General features: G+C 45.6%; 1 protein-coding gene across 6 annotated transcripts in view; it reads left to right on the forward strand.

Annotated features, from left to right (window-relative positions):
• Positions 1-17,742, forward strand: part of FAM168A (family with sequence similarity 168 member A) — a 220,225-nt gene that overhangs the window by 113,153 nt on the left and 89,330 nt on the right. The window lies entirely within an intron of this gene.

Raw genomic sequence — 17,742 nt, forward strand, 5'->3', positions numbered from 1 at the left:
CTATGCTCCTGTGGGTTTTTAGTACTAAATGTGAGTGCTTTATAGAAATAGATTGCTTTTGGTTGAAATAATCAATTTTAATCTGATTTCCTTCTCGTTCTCACATCTTGGTTGTTCTCCATACCTGGTGGGCTGGGGAGAGAGGTCCATTTCAAGAGAAGTAACAATTTTTTTTACCAAATCGGCTGCTGGCGTGGTAGGGAGAATGGGAAATCCTTGGCACATACTCCGAGTACCTGACGTAACATACGTTTATTCAGATTCTTTGTTCCGTTTTGATCTTCCTTAAAGGAAGGGTGAAGTATAGTTATTTCCTAATGATTTTTAAAGTGTGGTCTGAATTAGATGAATTTTTATGGGAAATTATAATTAAGTTTAAAAAATTAAAAAAAGGATGTTTTGAAATAGAGTTAGTAGGTGAAACAAAGCCAGAAGTGTTAAATTTGAAAGAGAAATGTTTATCAAAGCAGCCCCCATGTTTGAACTAATGGGTTTATTAAGCAAAGGTGGTTTCTTTTATAGTAAGTACGTCTTATTTTTCGGGATCCTTAAGACCCCCAGATCTGTTGGATGGCACCCTCCTTCCCATTTTCCTTCCTAAACTGAAAGAGGAGAATAACTCTGGTACCTTTTCTGCTACCAGTACGTTCTCGCTGTCGAATGAGCTGATTGCGGAGCTGAGTTAAGGCGACACAGAGAGAATATTCAGAGCTACGTCTGTCCGGCGCCGGGTTTGTGCTCCAGCAAGTCCTGGTTCCTCGTGCTCGGTTGGGGACTGTTCCCACTTCGCTAATTCGATGTATTCTAGAACATCAGCAGCAGCGTTTGAGTGTTGTTTAGCATTTAATTAAAACAGACTGTAATTAACTTGGCTCTTCATGTAAGCTGTTGTTTTAATTGAGGCTAACTTTAAAACGTATTTAAGGACTCTCATTTGGTTTTTTGTTATTGGTAGAATTCGCTTTACCTGCCCCAAACGTGAGCTGACGAACTGCCTGGTTTTCCTTGGGCACGTTATCCTTCTCATTTTCTTGCATCCACTTTTGCTAAGACACCGGTCCTGCAGCAAATAGATTAGCTCGTCGGTGTGGAATCAGGGGTGAAGAATCAGTCTCTCCTGTAGCTTGTTTGACTTCAAGCGTGAAACTATAAAAGTATTTGTTATAGCTCACACTATTATCATTTTCCCTACCAGAAGCTGATTAATATGCTGATAAGTTGCTGTGATTCATGAACCTTCGGTAGACTGACTCCGTATTCAGCATAGTTATTACTAAATAATAAATGATAATAAAATCCAAGAGCCCAAAGAGGTGAAGCTGGTGAGTAAATCTCCAAGGAGTTTGTGTCACACGGCTCTAGTCCACGACACTTCCCAAGTTCTGCAACGACCTGCTCAGGAGCTTCCATGCTCAGAAGAGACGTTCTCCCGCTCACGTTTTTTGCTGATGGAAGTCCTCACTTTCCCTTCGACAAACAGCTCTGTTCAGGCTCTGTGTGCCATGAAGCAATATTTCTGTTCTCCCCCCCCCCCGCCAAATATTGAAGGTAAAGGAAAAATGCTTTTATTCAATAGGAGTAGGACAAGTTCTGTTTTTTCTAGTTTCTCACTTTTTATCCATGCAGAAAAACCACTAAACTATATGGATATATTGTCTTCTGGTCCTTCGTTGGCCACAGATTACTGGTGGTTATCCCCCTCCACCTTTTCCCCGTCCAACCCTCTGCTTGCTCTCTGACAAAAAGTCAACGCTTTTATTGCAGACTCCTTCTACGAGTCCTGAATCCCTGCTGTGGAAGTGCCGGTACTTTTGTGTCTGATGCACACACCATTCAACCCTGCCTGGGGTCTCTCCGGGTCACCCAGATTCAGAATTGTTTTGCCCAACTTTAGGTACCTGCGGTGTGGATGTGGGCGATCCCCTGAGCTGCTTCAACGGTAAGGGGCAAGAAAAGAGCATCTCCCATGTGGTCTGTTTTATTTTATGAGCCGTTGGATTGTGTCCTAGAAACGCTTATTCCTGAAGGGTTATTGATGGCTCATCAGATGTAGACATCGAGGCAAAGTGGTCTGTGTTTGGTCTTGAGTCCCATCCCTGGGGTTTGCGTCTGAATTACTTACTGCAGGTCTTCTAAAACCTTAAGATCTATTTTAAAGAGATTCTGTCTTGACCAGGTTATGTACCTGGCCCGTAGGGAGGAAGGGAAAGGCAAACCTGTCTTCAGAGGTGTGGGGCAGGGAAGGATGGTGACTTTCTAGGCTGAATATTCCCACCACATGTAAAACATGGATGTCTTGCCCACTGAAGGCCGGCTGGGACGATCATTTCTCAAACATGAGGTTTTCAGCTCTTGTCTAATCCCTTCAGCCCATACCCATCACTGGAGTCTGTCCTCAAGACCATCAGATCATGGTTATTTGAACTGGTGAGGACGCTTGGTCCAAAGCCACGTAAGTCGCTGATCTTCCCACCTCTTTGGTCTTGCTCAGGAAAGAGTCAGGGTTATGCAGCTTGGTGGCAGCCGAGGACAGTGTGGCAGAAAGCAACGGCAAGGAGTCCTCAGGGAGGGTCTCACCCTCATAAAGAGCGTAGAGAAGACAACCAAATCTTTGTTTCTTTCAATAGATCGCGGAGTATGAATGTGAGCTGCTGTCATCAAGAAGCTTTTGTTGTGTGGCAGCACTCAAATGGCCGGATTCTCTGGTTTTCATAAATAAAAACATTTCAGAGTTCTGATATCTAAGGCACTTGTTCTTTTGATAGCTCATTAGCCAGGAGATCCCCACTGCTACAGGTCGATAAGGAGTTCACTTCTCCAAGCATGCTGCTCGGTGGGTGCTACTGCAGAAGCCCCCATCTCTGACCTGCCAGCTCTCAAGGGATTTCCCCCAAAACGTCTTAGGATCAGCATCACCCTGTCTGGGACAGTTTATCCGTGTAGGAGGCAGTACCTAACGTCCTTAAATCTGGCCAGATACAGGCTGGGAACTCCCCGCTCTTCCCTCTCTGTTGCACTTAAGGCTTGGGAATCCCAATGACAGTATCTTAATGTGATGGATGTCCTCCTCCTGATCGTCTTCTCTGCTTCTCCCAGGGCTCTTTCCTAACCTGGTTTGTCGGGTGGCGTCCCCCAGCCTTCCCATCTCATCGCAGCAGGAATTCCCATGTCTCTTTTGCTAATGAACCTTGTCTCTTTTACTTAATTCCTCTTTTTCTCTTTTGCTAATGGTTTGTTTCCGTCATGCATTCAGGTTTCTGCCGTGGATCTTCTGCTGCTTCTCCGCTTGTTTTTTATCTTGGAGAGGACTGGAAGGTCGCAACCTCCATCACCCCCTTCCCTGGCTTTTTGGGAAAGATGATCAGTCATAGAATCATAAAACTGCCTAGGTTGGAAGGGTCCTTTCAGATCATAGAGTCCAACCATCAACCCAACACTGACAAAAACCACCACCCGTCTTTTAAATACCTCCAGGGATGGTGCCTCAACCACTGCCCTGGGCAGCCTGTTCCAATGCTTAATAACCCTTTCAGTGTAAAATTTTTTCCTAATATCCATCCTAAACCTCCCCTGGGGCAACTTGAGGCTGTTTCCTCTTGTCCTATGGCCTGTTCCTTGGGAGAAGAGACCAAGTCAAGCCCCTCTGCTGCTCTTCTGATCCTTCTTCTTCTTGCCTTGCTCGTTCCCTGGAGTCTTTCACTCCATCCAAGCTATTTTTCCTTTTCTCCGGCAGCCTGTCGGCCTGGCCCAGCTGGCAAACACCTGCGCAGGGCCAGGAGAGCCGGGCTCATTTCACCAGGAGGAACCCGATGCCTTTTAATAAAAGGTCTTTGTGCGACGGGGTTCTGTTTAGCTGCATTTCCAAAGTGGATTAACTCAGGCTGCCCAGGGGCGCTTTTAGGGAGCCTCTGCAGCAGACGAATGTGAAATAAATATCCAAGTGTAGCTGCTTGGCAAGTATTATCCTGCACAAGATTCACCAAAGTATTTTGGGGAAGGAGAGGAGTTGTCTAAAGCAAGGAAGACTTTGAATCACATTTCCAGTTCATCTGTGGTCTTGCTGCAAGATCCAGTACGTTCTCCCTCAAGTAACAAATGTGTCTTCTTCAGTTTAAAGCATAAAACAGTCTTATTTCTGATGATTTAAGGAGAAGTCCTGGCCTCAAGAGCTTTGTCATTTGTATGTAGAAAAGCGTGGTGTCTCCCTGTGTCGCTCGTCAACATTTTTTGCACTGCCTGCGAGGTCTGGGTTCATTGGCTTTCCAATTTAATTGATTTTCCTGCTTCTTCGAGTGGCAATCTCTCCCTGGGACTTTTGAGAGCACTGAGAAAAATACACGACAGTAATGTAATTTTAATTTACGGTGTAATGCACAGATGCAGTTAAGAGTTACAAGATTTTGTGATAGAGAGTGGGTGTGGCTGGTAAGCAAATATGCGAGTCGACATCCTAATTACTGGTATTTTATGTTGGTGGAAGGGCATCGGTTTGATATTTTTTGTGTGTGTCTGAAATCATGGAGATCTTTCGGAGGGATTCCCGAAAGGGTTAAGGATTTGTGCGAACTGATGCTCTTGCAGTCGTGACCCACGCTGGCAGGCTGCACGGGTCTGAAGCAAGAATCGTACAGCTGTCTAATTTGGTCGCAATCTCTGCGGAAAGGTGGAGAACAAACATGCAGTGAGCTTCACAGCCATGACTGTGGGCTCTAGGTTGACCAGGCTGCTTGTTGAGGATGGGTTTCATAGAATGGTTTGGGTTGGAAGGGACCTTTAAAGGCCATCTTGTCCAACCTCCTGCCATGGGCAGGGACATCTTCCACTAGATCAGGTTGCTCAAAGCCCCGTCCATCCTGACCTGGAATGTTTCCAGGGATGGGGCATCTCCCACTGCTCTGGGCAACCAGGTTCCTCTAGGACTCTCCACACCTCTGCTATTGCACGTGAGCAAGGGCTTGTGAGCATGTCCTTTTTGGACATGGAAAACTCCAGCACTTCCTCCAGCACGTCAAGCTCTCCCACCCGTGATTTGGGTGCCCTCCATAGGATTTCCACATGCTCCAGAAGTGCGAGATGCATCCCTGAGCCGGGCTGTTTGCTGCACTCCCAAGTTGCAAACTTCCAAGTTTTGTCATTTGTTTTTTCCCCAAGGTGAAACCACAACATTTGTTTGGACATAATGATTAACAGAGGGAATCGGCATCGTCCGCCCTCCGGCCATTGGCTTTGTTGGCAGGACAGGAGGTGTGGGATTCTCGCCTGTGGTTCTATCCTGATTTGTGTCATTTGTATTCGTTGGTGAACCTCAGACACAACTGCACGTGTGAGGACTGACCTGATTTACATTTGACTGTTCATTTAATTTATTGGTGTGTTGAAAGCTGGTAACCTCCAATTTTGTAGAAGATGGAAGGATGTTCCGATAGGATTTCTACCACCGGCTTTTAATCCTCCTTTGCATACTCTTTTGTGGGACAAAGATAATTCTAGGCTTGATTTCAGCCTTTCTTATTAACTTAAAATTAAAATTTTGCTGTATTATTCTCTGGAAAGGCTGGGCCTTTGACAACAGATTAGTTCTTTGGCCAAGAAAACCAAGTTCTTTCAGAACTGCTGTGTGCGAAGAGGATAAACTTGACTTTTTTTTCCTTTCTTTTTGGCATTCCTCAGCACATTTGTGGGGAGCGCTGAGGAACATGAGGCAAATGGCCTTGATGCTAAAGCAGGCAGGGTTGGGGTGATCTCCTCCTTATTTTTCCTTCCTCTTGTAAGACCTACATGCAAATCTACTCCTTCCATTGATTGGGAAATGCCATTTCTAGATTTAATTAGGTGATCCATTGCTTACCGGTTCTGTAAAACAGGAATTTTAAACTGTGTTCAGGGTGTTGAATTGATTTCAGGGTGATTAAAAATGTATGAAGTGGGTACAGTGAATATTTTTCCTCTGGCGGTTCTTCATGTTTATTAATTGGTGTGTATAGAGCAGAGGGGAAAATCATACTTGACTGGGAGAAGAATGAGGTCTGACTTGTGTAGACTCTTGTTATTTTTATGTTTAAATGCATAATTTCCGTACAGGAATACTTCCAAACAACTTGCTGAATGTCTCAGTGTTGGAAGCTGTTTGAGTTTCAGCGCTGTGGTTAGCCGATCAACGATGGCTAATTCACCGTCTTCGTAAGAAATTAACTCACGGACTTTCTTGAAGTCATAAAAAGCGTAAAACCCCTAAGGAAATGAGGGACAAGTTTTCTTGTTTGGGGAACGAGGGGGAAGGAAGCAGAGGGGTTTGGGGTGAGATTAGGGTTATTTATGAGCGTGTTGAATAGCTGTAGGTTGTATTTGGGTGGTTCTCCTGCCAAAGGCAGCACCGTTGGACGATGGGCATGGAGGTCGACCTACTACACTCACCTATGGATGGATGCAGGTTGCTGTACAAAATAGGTCTTGGTAGACAGAAGTGTGGGTGACATATATGCGTGTTTCAAGGCAAAAGATTTCTTTCTTTTTCGTGTTAGAAAAGGAGGCACAGTAAACATGAGCCGGCTATGTGTGCTTGCAGCCCAGAAAGCCAACTGTATTGTGGGCTGCGTCAAAAGAAGCGTGGCCAGCAGGTTGATGGAAGGGATTCTCCCCCTCTATTCTGCTCTGGTGTGACCCCACCTGGAGTTCTGCATCCAGCTTTGGGGTGCCCAACATAGGAAGGACATGGCCCTGTTGGAGCAAGTCCAGAGGAGGCCACAAAGATGATCAGAGGGTTAGAGCACTTCTCCTGTGAGGCTGAGAGAGTCAGGGTTGTTCAGCCTGGAGACGAGAAGGCTCCAGGAAGACCTTACAGCAGCTCTTCAGTACCTGAAGGGGGCCTACAAGAAAGCTGGAGAGGGATTTTTCGCAAGGGCATGTAGTGATAGGACGAGGGGTAATGGCTTCAAACAGAAAGAGGGGAGATTGAGCTGAGATCTCAGGCAGAAATTCTTTACTCTGAGGGTGGTGAGCCCCTGGCCCAGGTTGCCCAGAGAAGCTGTGGCTGCCCCATCCCTGGAGGGGTTCAAGGCCAGGTTGGACGGAGCTTGGAGCAAGCTGGGCTGGTGGGAGGTGTCCCTGCCCAGGGCAGGGGGTTGGAACTGGGTGATCTTTGAAGGTCCCTTCCCACCCAAACCATTCTATAATTCTATGATGATTCTGTGAAAGCTCCATTGAAGCAAATAATTCATAGCATCTCATTACAGATGCGTGTAGGCTCAGCTGGTTTGGAGATCGGACCAATTGATGTCAGCCTTCCAAGGAGTTTCATAGAAACTTCGGGGAACATCCTTCACCCATTGTTTTGTAACTGTTTGTGTAAGGTTTTACACACTTCTGAGTTTCCCGGTGTTGTAAATAAACAGAATAGTCTCAAATCTTAAAAGCAAACAAACCTCATGTTATGTTTTCCTGAATGACCCCATTGTGTGCCTTTTAATCCTACATGCTCCGTTAGAACGTGGAACTGGTTTATGCTCTGCCTCATTTCTTGGCTACAACATTGATTTTGGTTTTTCCCCACAGTGGAAAAGAAATAAAAAGATTCAATGACTAGGGCTGAAGAGGGCTGGAGGAAATGTGTATAAGGCAAAGAAGAAAAAAAAAACATAGGTGGAAAAAAAGAGATAGCCTTGGAATCATGTTTTAAAGGGGAAAGTACTCCTTCATTTAAAGAAAATAAAAGGTGAATGGAGAATTTTCTTGTGTCACTTACTCCCGTAGAGTATTGGCACGTAATCTGAAATTCTTCACTCACTTGGGGCAGAAATAAGCTTTATTTTTAAGCATGAGCCCTACTACAGCTCCGTCTTATGTAGCGTGTAGACAAATTCCGACCGGTTATTTCGGCTTTTAAAATATATATTCAGTATTGAAATTGATGAATGTATTTTTTTTCTTGTGTTGACTCTTGGCCTCTGTGTGTCGTGGAATGAAACTCTTTTTGGTGGCTTTGTTCATTTATAGTGTGTTTCTAAGCCATCTTTTTCTTCGTTTTAGCCATGGTTTTATTGTTTTACACCATTTAAAACCTCTTTTCCTCTATGTTCTCTTTACTTCCATATGTTTTCCTATATGATCCCTTTACTTCACTGCTGAACACCAAGGAGCGTCTGTATAGGCAGTCAAAGATCATGTTGGCCATCTTGGTGTCATCTCTGTAGCACTTCGGTTCTCCATGCCTTTAGGTCCCATGGTCAAGTCACGCTTGATTTGCCGTACATCAAATCTTAAACTTCTTTCAGCCTCATTACTTTCCATAACCTCATAATTATTTCCTTCCTCCCCATAACTGTCTCTGGATGTCCAGTTTGCTCTGTTGAGAAAGCTGCTGATGTGGGTGGTGTTGCTACTGTGAAGCCCCTCTACCGAGAGGTTCTTTTAGGGACATCCCTCCCCTTGTTTCCAGTCTAGCACACCTCCTTTCACAAAGCCATGGTGTCCATCTTCCAATGGTAGCAATTGTGGAAAAAATATTAGATCGGTTTTTAAAATCCTTCCTTCTGGCGGTGGAGAGCACCGGCATCGGCTGGCAGAAAGTCCGTCAGCAGTCGCTAAATGGGTCAGTGATTCTCCGCAGAGCACTTTGGGAGCCTCTGCCATGGGCACCGTGGAGCTGGAGTGTGACCTTGCCGTTGAGTGAATTGGAGATGGGGGTTGTTCGTAAAACAAAATGAAAATGTCTCCTCGCATTGAAACCCCACGCCGTCTCGGAATCTCTCAGCTGTAAGTTAAAATCTCACCGAGTCTGAAATAAATGGCTTTTCCTGCATATTCTTCCTGCCATTTGCAGTTCAAATTCATATCCTTGCTTGTTTTTCTCTGTGCATACTTGCACACCACACATTCAATACCTCTTAAATCCCCAGGTGCTTCAATTAAATGATTGAAAATAAGCTCCAATACTGCCTCACGATCCGTCAAAACCCCTTAATATTTGCTGCCTCCTTCCCCTCCCCCTGCTTTTTTTTTTTGTCTGGCACAGCAAATAAGTGGTTAGATGCTTGTTATATTTTTGCAATCTGAAGGTAATAAATTAAAATTTTGTGGCTTGGCTTCTGGAAACATGTTGGTAGATTAAATATTGAATTTTTCTCCTCTCCTGGTGCACAATTATTTTTTACGCCGTGCGCAGTCAATGCGATACAGTGCAGAGGTCTGTACGTACAGAAACGTGATCTGGTACGGGGTCGTAAAGGACTTTTATAAGCTTCAGAAATAGTTCCCCAGTTTGTACCAGATCTGTAAATTACCGAGGCGATTCTTCTACCGTGCTTTATACCTAACGTCTTAGTTCTAGTTTAATGGGGATCAGCTTTCCCAAAGTGTGGCGGTTGAGTTCTGGCTTGTTAATCTGTTTTGCTATTCTGTTTGCGTTCCCTTTAGCCTCGTCTGAAACCCAAATCAGGAGTTGCTTATATGCAAACGCATTCGGATACTTATTTTAAAGTGCGTGTGCCTGCCTTTCCCTCTCCCCGCGCTTGCTGGCATTCGGCCTCATTTCATCTAATGCAGTACTGGGCTAGAATTTTAATGTCTCTGCGGCCAGCGATGATTTATTAGATCCCAAAGCCCTGGCTCAGAGTGCTGGAAGAAAATATTGCATCAGTGAGCTGGCTTGGCACTGCTCAAATAAATGAGTCCTGAAAGACTCTTTAGTGTTACGGCCTTTTTTTCCTTCCCCTCCCCTCGCCCCCACCGGTCCTTCCCCCGTCCCCGACCCCTGAGTTTCTGCTGATGTTGAGAAGTGCTCGTTTCCTTGCAGGAATTGCCATCTCCGGGTCTTTTTACGATAAACGCGTTTGTCAACAGCCTTGTCATAGAAAGCCCTTTGAATCCCCGCGGTCGCTTTGCGCGGGGCCGAGAAGGAGCTGTAATCTTCAAGTTGGGAAAAAAATGAAGCTTTTGTGGCAGGGCACAAGGTTGGGCTCCTGGTCATGAACTGGTGGGGACATGTCATAGTATCATAGAGTCGTCCAGGTTGGAAGAGACCTTTAAGATTGAGTCCAACCATCCACCCAACACTGACAAAACCACCACTAAACCACGTCCCTCAGCACCACGTCTGCCCAGCTTGTAAATCCCTCCAGGGATGGCGACTCCACCACTGCCCTGGGCAGCCTCTTCCAATGCTTGACAACCCTTTCGGGGAAGAACTTTTTCCTAATATCCATCCTAAACCTGCCCTGGTGCAACTTGAGGCCATTTCCTCTTGTCCTATCACCTGTTCTTTGGGAGAAGAGACCGACCCCCAGCTCATGCTCTCTCTCTCTCTCTCTCTCTCTCCAGCCTCCTTTCAGGTGTCCTTGTGGTCCTTCTTCTGGCTGGCACATAGTGCCATCAGCTCTATGCTCAGCACTTCTTTGGGGTGGCACGCTGCCGACGCACTCCTCTGGGTCACTGTGTCTCACAGCCGAGATCTTGGGGTGGATATTTTACCTACTGTCAGTTTTCAGAGGCTGGAAAACATCATTTCTCCATTGAGCTTATAGTATCTAATAAATCTTTGTTTAGCTTGGAGGAAAATTGTGCTACTGCTTGAAACGTCCCTGCAGGTCAAGGCATGATGAGTTATGTGTTATCTGTCACTACAGTTTTTTTCCTCTTGTATGTGCTGATGGAGAGGTAATTTAATTTTGCAAGTATGTTTTGCCTCCTTCTCCCTCCTTCTCAGGGCAGGAATGAGAGCAGTAAACATCAACATTGTCATTTCTCCACCACTGAAGGGTTTTGTCCATCTTTGGTGCTGCTATCACTGTGCTCCCGGCCACCCTACCAACATGTCACTGCAGTGGGCTCCTCTACTTGTGATTTAAAATAAAGCACAAAGGAGCTAATCCCACTGTTTACAGATAAGCTGGCCATGTTTGCTGCTGGTGTTGGTGCTAATGATGCTCCTGGTGTCACCAGCAGAAGGTTGGGTGGAGATGGTCAGTCTCTTGTGTACAAAGAGAGACATGAGAGTTCATAGAAACATAGAATCATAGGTTGGAATCATAGAATCGTCTAGGTTGGAAGGGACCTTTCAGATCACCGAGTCCAACCGTTAACCCAGCACTGCTAAGTCCACCACTAACCCATGTCCCTCAGCACCATGTCTACCCAGCTTTTAAATACTTCCAGGGATGGTGATTCCATAACTTCCCTGGGCCTGTTCCAATGCTTGACAACCCTTTCGGTGTTACCAGGGTTGCGTTAGGTGGGCAAAGTTATCTGCCGTCCACTGCTCATCCAAAATACTGGGGGCACTTCTTGCATCTGCATCAGAGCCCGTCGTGGAATCACAGGATGGTTTGGGTTGGAAGGGACCTTTGAAGATCATCTAGTTAAAGCCGTTGCCCCCTCTCCTGTCACTGCCGGCATTGGTGAAAAGTCTTTTATGAGATACTGATGAGTGTCTACAAGTGCTGTAATGCTGTATGCACGACAAAGGCAGAGGAAGTAGGGCTAAGAGTTAGGCGAATATTAACAATACAACAATTTAAGATGGCTATCAGGAAACTCCACAAAAACTGTAATAGTTATTAGACATGGAAAAAAGTCCCAAGTACAGCAAAACCCCGTTTACTCAAGATGTGATGAATACAGATGAAATGCCCACAGAGTTTCAGCCACCTTCGAGGAAGACTTCCAGGCTGCGGCAGATAGCATTAGATATTCCTCGCAAGTATAAACCCACAGGCAACGAAGTGGAAGAGGGCACGGAATTACGCATGGACAGGAGGCTTTGATCCGCTGTGCTGTTTGTGGAGCCCTGCAGGGAAAACCCAACCATCGCCACCAAGGGATGGATCAAGCCAAGGTCAGCTGCCTACAGAAATGACTCTTTTTTTCAATCTTTGTGAAAGAAATGTGATGCTCGAGTGATCTGAATCAGTACTGCATAGAAAACAGTATACTGGAAGGTGTCCTTTTTTAAAATTTTAGCAGCAAGTGCCTAAACGTAAAGAAATCCGGATTAATCCGTAGTGTCACCTCTCTGCTAACCCTCTCCAGCGCAACACAGGTGGTGACACCGTCTCAGTTTTGCCATTTTTTGCTTCGGAGTAGCCATGCTCACACCCACTGAAGAAGCAGGAAGATAAATACTTAATAATAAATTAAATAAATAGTAGTCGACGGTCAGCCCTGCCCAGTTCTTGTGAAACAGTCTGATGGATGCAACCTATTTTTCTGCTGTTTGTTCTTATTCCTTTTAATTTCTAATTCCAAGTGATGAGGGGGACACTCCCATGGATCACATGAGCTGGCTACTTGGGGACAAAATAAAAGCACAGGAAAAGGGAGGCTGACAGAGTAGTTTTATTTCCTTCTATAATTGAGGTAATTTGTAATATTGCTTAATGAGAAGCTAGTAAATTTTTAGTTGACTGAGCAAATGTTACTCCAGTAAAACTTCCTTGGTAAACCGTTAGAAAGATAGTGAGAAAACCTCATTTCTGTGCATTTTTTCCCCTAAAATGACTAGATAGCAACTAAGAGCAAATTACCGCTTTGAGTGTCCTGTTCACGGTCTTCTATAGTTCTTTTTTTTCCCTTGTAGGTTTTTTTTCCAGTGTCCTGTGCAGAATCTGAAGTTTTCAGCCAGAATTTAATGCAAAAAAATAGGGTCGTATGCAAAGAAGAATACAAGCGCTGGGGCACTCCAGCAAATGTAAATGTTAAGAATCGCACGAGAGAAGATAATAAAAAAAAAAAAAAAAAAAAAAGTGCGTATAATCCAACAAAGCAGTAGGAAAGCACGCTGCACAGACCATACTCGCAAGGGCTGGCGGAGGGATCGGGTGACCTCGGAGGTCTCAGCCTTCACTGACTTACACACTTCTGTGAGGCTCATTAAAGGCTCCCAGCACAAAGCATCAAACACTTCAAGTAAAAGTTGGTCTCCATGGGAATAGAGGACAAACTAAAAATAACTATAAGACGACATTTTAACAATTTTGCAGGAGATTGTCATGGCAATGAAGAGAGTTGTAACCTGTTGTCATGATAACCAAAGTTTTAAATTAATGGGAAAGCATTCCGCTTCCACTTCATCTTTATTCATAACGGGTCTAACATCCACGATGGGAGAATTACACATTGCTGCCTTTAAAGAACCAGACAGCTGGGGAGAAGCAAGGGAGGGATAGCGCGCTGTCTAGTTAAAAAAGAAATTTAAAAACTCCACAGCTAAACTGAAGCACCGATAGCATAGAAAAGAATCCAGAGATGAAAATGCATGAGGGAGACGCTCTCCTCTGCCCTTCGGTGCTTAGATAACGTTATCTTAGTTGTGGATGTCCCATCCCTGGAAGTCTTCAAGGCCAGGGTGGATGGACCCTGGTGGGCTCATGCAAACCTCATGACGTTCAACCAGGCCAAGTGCAAGGTCCTACATCTGGGTCACAGCAACCCCAAGCACAAATCCAGGCTGGGTGGAGAATGGCTGGAGAGCAGCCCTGAGGAGAAGGACTTGGAGGTGTTGGTGGATGAGAAGCTCAACATGAGCCGTCAATGTGCGCTGGCAGCCCAGAAACCCCCCCACAGCCTGGGCTGCATCCCCAGCAGCGTGGGCAGCAGGGCGAGGGGGGGGATTCTGCCCCTCTGCTCCGCTCGGGGGAGACCCCCCTGCAGTGCTGCCTCCAGCTCTGGGGCCTCAGCACAGGAGAGACACGGAGCTGTTGGAGCGGGGCCAGAGGAGGCCCCGGAGATGCTGGGAGGGCTGGAGCCCCTCTGCTGTGAGGACGGGCTGAGAGAGTTGGGGGGGTTCAGCCTGGAGAAGAGAAGGCTCCGGGGAAACCTTATAATGGCCTTCCAGTACCTGAAGGAGGGATGAGGAGGGACTCTTTATGAGGGAGTGTAGTGACAGGACAAGGGGGAAGGGTTTTACACTGAAAGAGGAAGATTGAGCTGAGATCTGAGGCAGAAATTGTTGGCTGTGAGGGTGGTGAGCCCCTGGCCCAGGTTGCCCAGAGAAGCTGTGGCTGCCCCATCCCTGGAGGGGTTCAAGGCCAGGTTGGCCGGGGCTTGGGGCAATCTGGGATGGTGGGAGGTGTCCCTACCCAGGGCAGGGGTTTGGAACTGGATGATCTTTAATGTACTTTCCAGCCCAAATCATTCTGTCATTCTGTGATCTTTACTATGGGACAAGTAGCAGAAAAGTGACAAGCTGTGAGATATGGACAATTCCCACCATCTGTGGAAACTGGTATAAAATACAGAGTGTAACACACATGGACCCTATTGTAGCCTTCATCACTTACAGCTAGCTAGCAGAAGTGACCTTCAAGTGTTCGGTTGGACACAGAAGCAGAAATGCATTTCAGCTCTCTCCCTCCTGTCAGACAGGAGGATGTCAACCGCTAATTTTACAGTTTAACTCCTTGCACCCTGGGGTCAGGTGCTGGAGGGGAGACGGACTTACCAGCTTCAAAGGCACGTACCAAAGGTCAAGCGCCAAACTGAGGTCCCTGCATGAAAAGCGCTGTTATCCCAAACTCTCCGAAGCCAACAGAAAGAGCTGGATAATTGCAGAGAATTGTCCCCCCACCTAAGATCTGAATTTGTCTCAAATGGCTGCAGGAGACCTGAGGGTCACCAACCCGCTGCTCGTGCATTCGATGATGAGATGCTGTAGGTGCGCAGTCCTAAACCTGAATTATATTAATAGGCTCAAAGCAAACCATGCCCTCTTTTAAAGGCGACGTAAGCATTACTGTGTCTTCACTTATGAGAAGTTGCTCTGGAATTACTATGATAGTTAATTATACTACTGTTTCTTTAATTGTTTTTAGTGGAGAGAAAAACATTCTAGCAACAGAATGCCTGAACAGCGCATACACCTTTACGCCCACCCACACCTTCAAGACGCAGCACAAAATGGTCCTCACCTCAAGAAATAGTTACTAATTTGAAATAAGAAGCAGCTAGAGGTAAACAGAAGTTCTGATGCATACGTGCTCATATCTTTCTGAATGAAACAACTCATTGTTAGGCTATTAAAATCTATTTTTTCCCCCTATCCGATTTAATTTATGGTTACCATGTGCTTTGCATCTCCTGGGAACGCTACAAAAATCGACGACTCCTTCTCCCTAGAGATGGATGCTCGTCTCCGCAATACATTAGGCTTCTAATAACAAGAGGTAGCAACACCATTTTTGAGTGTAAATGGATGGCAACAAATCAAGGGTAAGTCTAAAGCTGCCCTTGGTTACTCACTGAAGAGAATTTCTTAACTATGAGATAGGAAGGTCTTCACCTGTCATTACTCCAGGGTTTCATTCTTGTTCTTCTCCCTCCAGCCCTCACATCCAGTAACTGTTGCCCACAACTCAAGTCTTCTGAGAGCTCATCTTTTCAGCTTGATTTCTTCTTCTTCTTCTTCATGAAAAGACTGAAAATTATTTTGTTTATGAAGTGAAACGAATTAGATGTGACCCCAGGGAAAAGGCTGCTGGGCTGACAGCGCTCTAGAAGGGGCCCATTAGGGACCAGCTTCAGAGGTGAGCATGGCCAGCACCGAGGTGGTGGTCACGGGCTGCTGCACTTCTTGGGAATATTAAAATGTCACAGAATCACAGAATGGTAGGAGTTGGAAGGGACCTCTGGAGATCATCCAGTCCAACCCCCTGCCAGAGCTGGGTCACCCAGTGCAGGTTGCTCAGGAACCCGTCCAGGTGGGTTTGGAATGTCTCCAGAGTTGGAGACTCCCCCACCTCCCTGGGCAGCCTGTGCCAGGGCTCTGCCACCCTCACAGGAAAGAAGTTCCTCCTCATGTTGAGATGGAACTTCCTATGGTCAAGTTTGTGCCCGTTACCCCTTGTCCTGTCACTGGGCACCACTGAAAAGAGCCTGGCCCCATCCTCCTGACACCCACCCTTTCAGTATTTCTAAGCGTTGATAAGATCCCCCCTCAGTCGTCTTTTTTTCAGACTGAAGAGACCCAAGTCCTTCAGCCTTTCTTCATAAGAGAGCTGTTCCAGTCCCCTCAGCATCTCCGTAGCCCTGTGTTTCTTTCCCTGGATCAATGCTAAGACAGGATCCCAGAACAAGAAAAGCATGGCCTGCTCAGAGCAGGTCCAGAGGAGGCCACCGAAATGGTGAGAGGCCTGGAGCACCTCTGCTGTGAGGACAGGCTGAGAGAGTTGGGGTTGTTCAGCCTGGAGAAGAGAAGGCTCCAGAGAGACCTTTTTGCGGCCTTTTAATGTATAAAGGTGGCTTCTAAGAAAGACAGAGACTTTTTACCAGGGCCTGTAGTGACAGGCCAAGGGGCAATGGTTTTAAAGTGAAGGAGGACAGGTTTAGATTAGGCATAAGGAAGAAATGTTTTACGTTGAGGGTGGTGAGACACTGGCCCAGGTTGCTAAGAGAGGTGGGAGATGCCCCATCCCTGGAAACATTCCAGGCCAGGTTGGACGGGGCTCTGAGCAACCTGGTCTAGTTGAAGATGTCCCTGCTCATGGGAGGCCTTTAAAAATCCCTTCCAACCCAAACCATTCCATGATTCTATGATTCTGTAACCCTTTTAGGTGTTTTTCACAAATTTTCCTGCAGGTTGGCTTTATTGGGATGGGGTTGGATCCCTAACAAACCATGCCTGGAGGTTCTTGCCCTGGCAGAAAGCTGGGTCATCAAGAGTTTCTTGTGACAAAGCCAGTGTTGGTCAGTGCTCCTGTTTCTTGAAGTAAAACTGGTAGTTTTAAGAGATGGCACAAATATTTCTGTCAATAATTTTAGGTCTCTCTAGCTCAGGAGCTTATAATTGATTCTAAAAAGCTGTTTTTACACGGTGTAAAATCTTTGTCTCTCTGGGATAATTAAATCCTTTTACTGTTTCAGGTCACTCTGAACCTTCTTACAGCCGATAAGAGCAATCATCAGAATTGTTTTTTAATGCCTCTTCCTTGCAGTATCTCAATATTCATCAGGAGTTGTTTTGCTTTCTGTTGTGTCTGATTTTGCATTTTTCATGCGGAATCAAAATATAATGTGATTTCTCCCTAACTTGGCCCTCATCTCTAACATTGTATCGTTATTTTGGTAGCAGGATTTTGCGGGGAGGTTAACGGTTCAGTTGTTCTCTTCGGTTACGGGCAGTAGTTATGGAATACCGTTGATTTTTGTAGTGCTAACCGCGGGGATCAAGGTTTTTATCCTGGTGTTACTCAGCATGCTGCAAGATACAAAGAAGATACAGGCCTGATGCTGAGAATACAGCACCCAAATGAAACAATAATCTATAAATCTCTTTGATAATTATTTTTCGTACCGCTACTTGTAGAGGACATTGCAGAATTGGGATGATATTACTCAGGTGGTAAATCCTGTCCGTTGTAGGGTGTGTGGCTCTATCTTTCTAAGTCTTCCTGCAGAATTTTGTACACATGCTGTACTCAAAATAATTTCTTTGCCTTTTTTGTCTGTGTTTAAGAGGGCATTTAGCTTTCCCCAATAGCAATTGTTGCTATAATGGCCGTTATCATTAGCAATAAAGGATATAGCTAATATAATTTATGCAAGTTATTAATAACACTGCTGATAGTTTTCATATGGAGTGGGTTTTGTTGCTTGGGCCTTTTGTGTCTTTTTACATTATTTGAATTGTTATTTGCTTTTCTGTGACCAGGGAATTAATTTTATGAGACACGTTGGTTAGCAAAATACCCCATGATGGCGTGCTTTCTCTGAGCTTGGCACCAGCAGCTGCAGTGAAGTGCAATGGGAAATCTCCAG

Source organism: Larus michahellis, chromosome 1 (genome assembly GCF_964199755.1).
Source record: "Larus michahellis chromosome 1, bLarMic1.1, whole genome shotgun sequence".
Lineage (NCBI taxonomy): Eukaryota > Metazoa > Chordata > Aves > Charadriiformes > Laridae > Larus > Larus michahellis.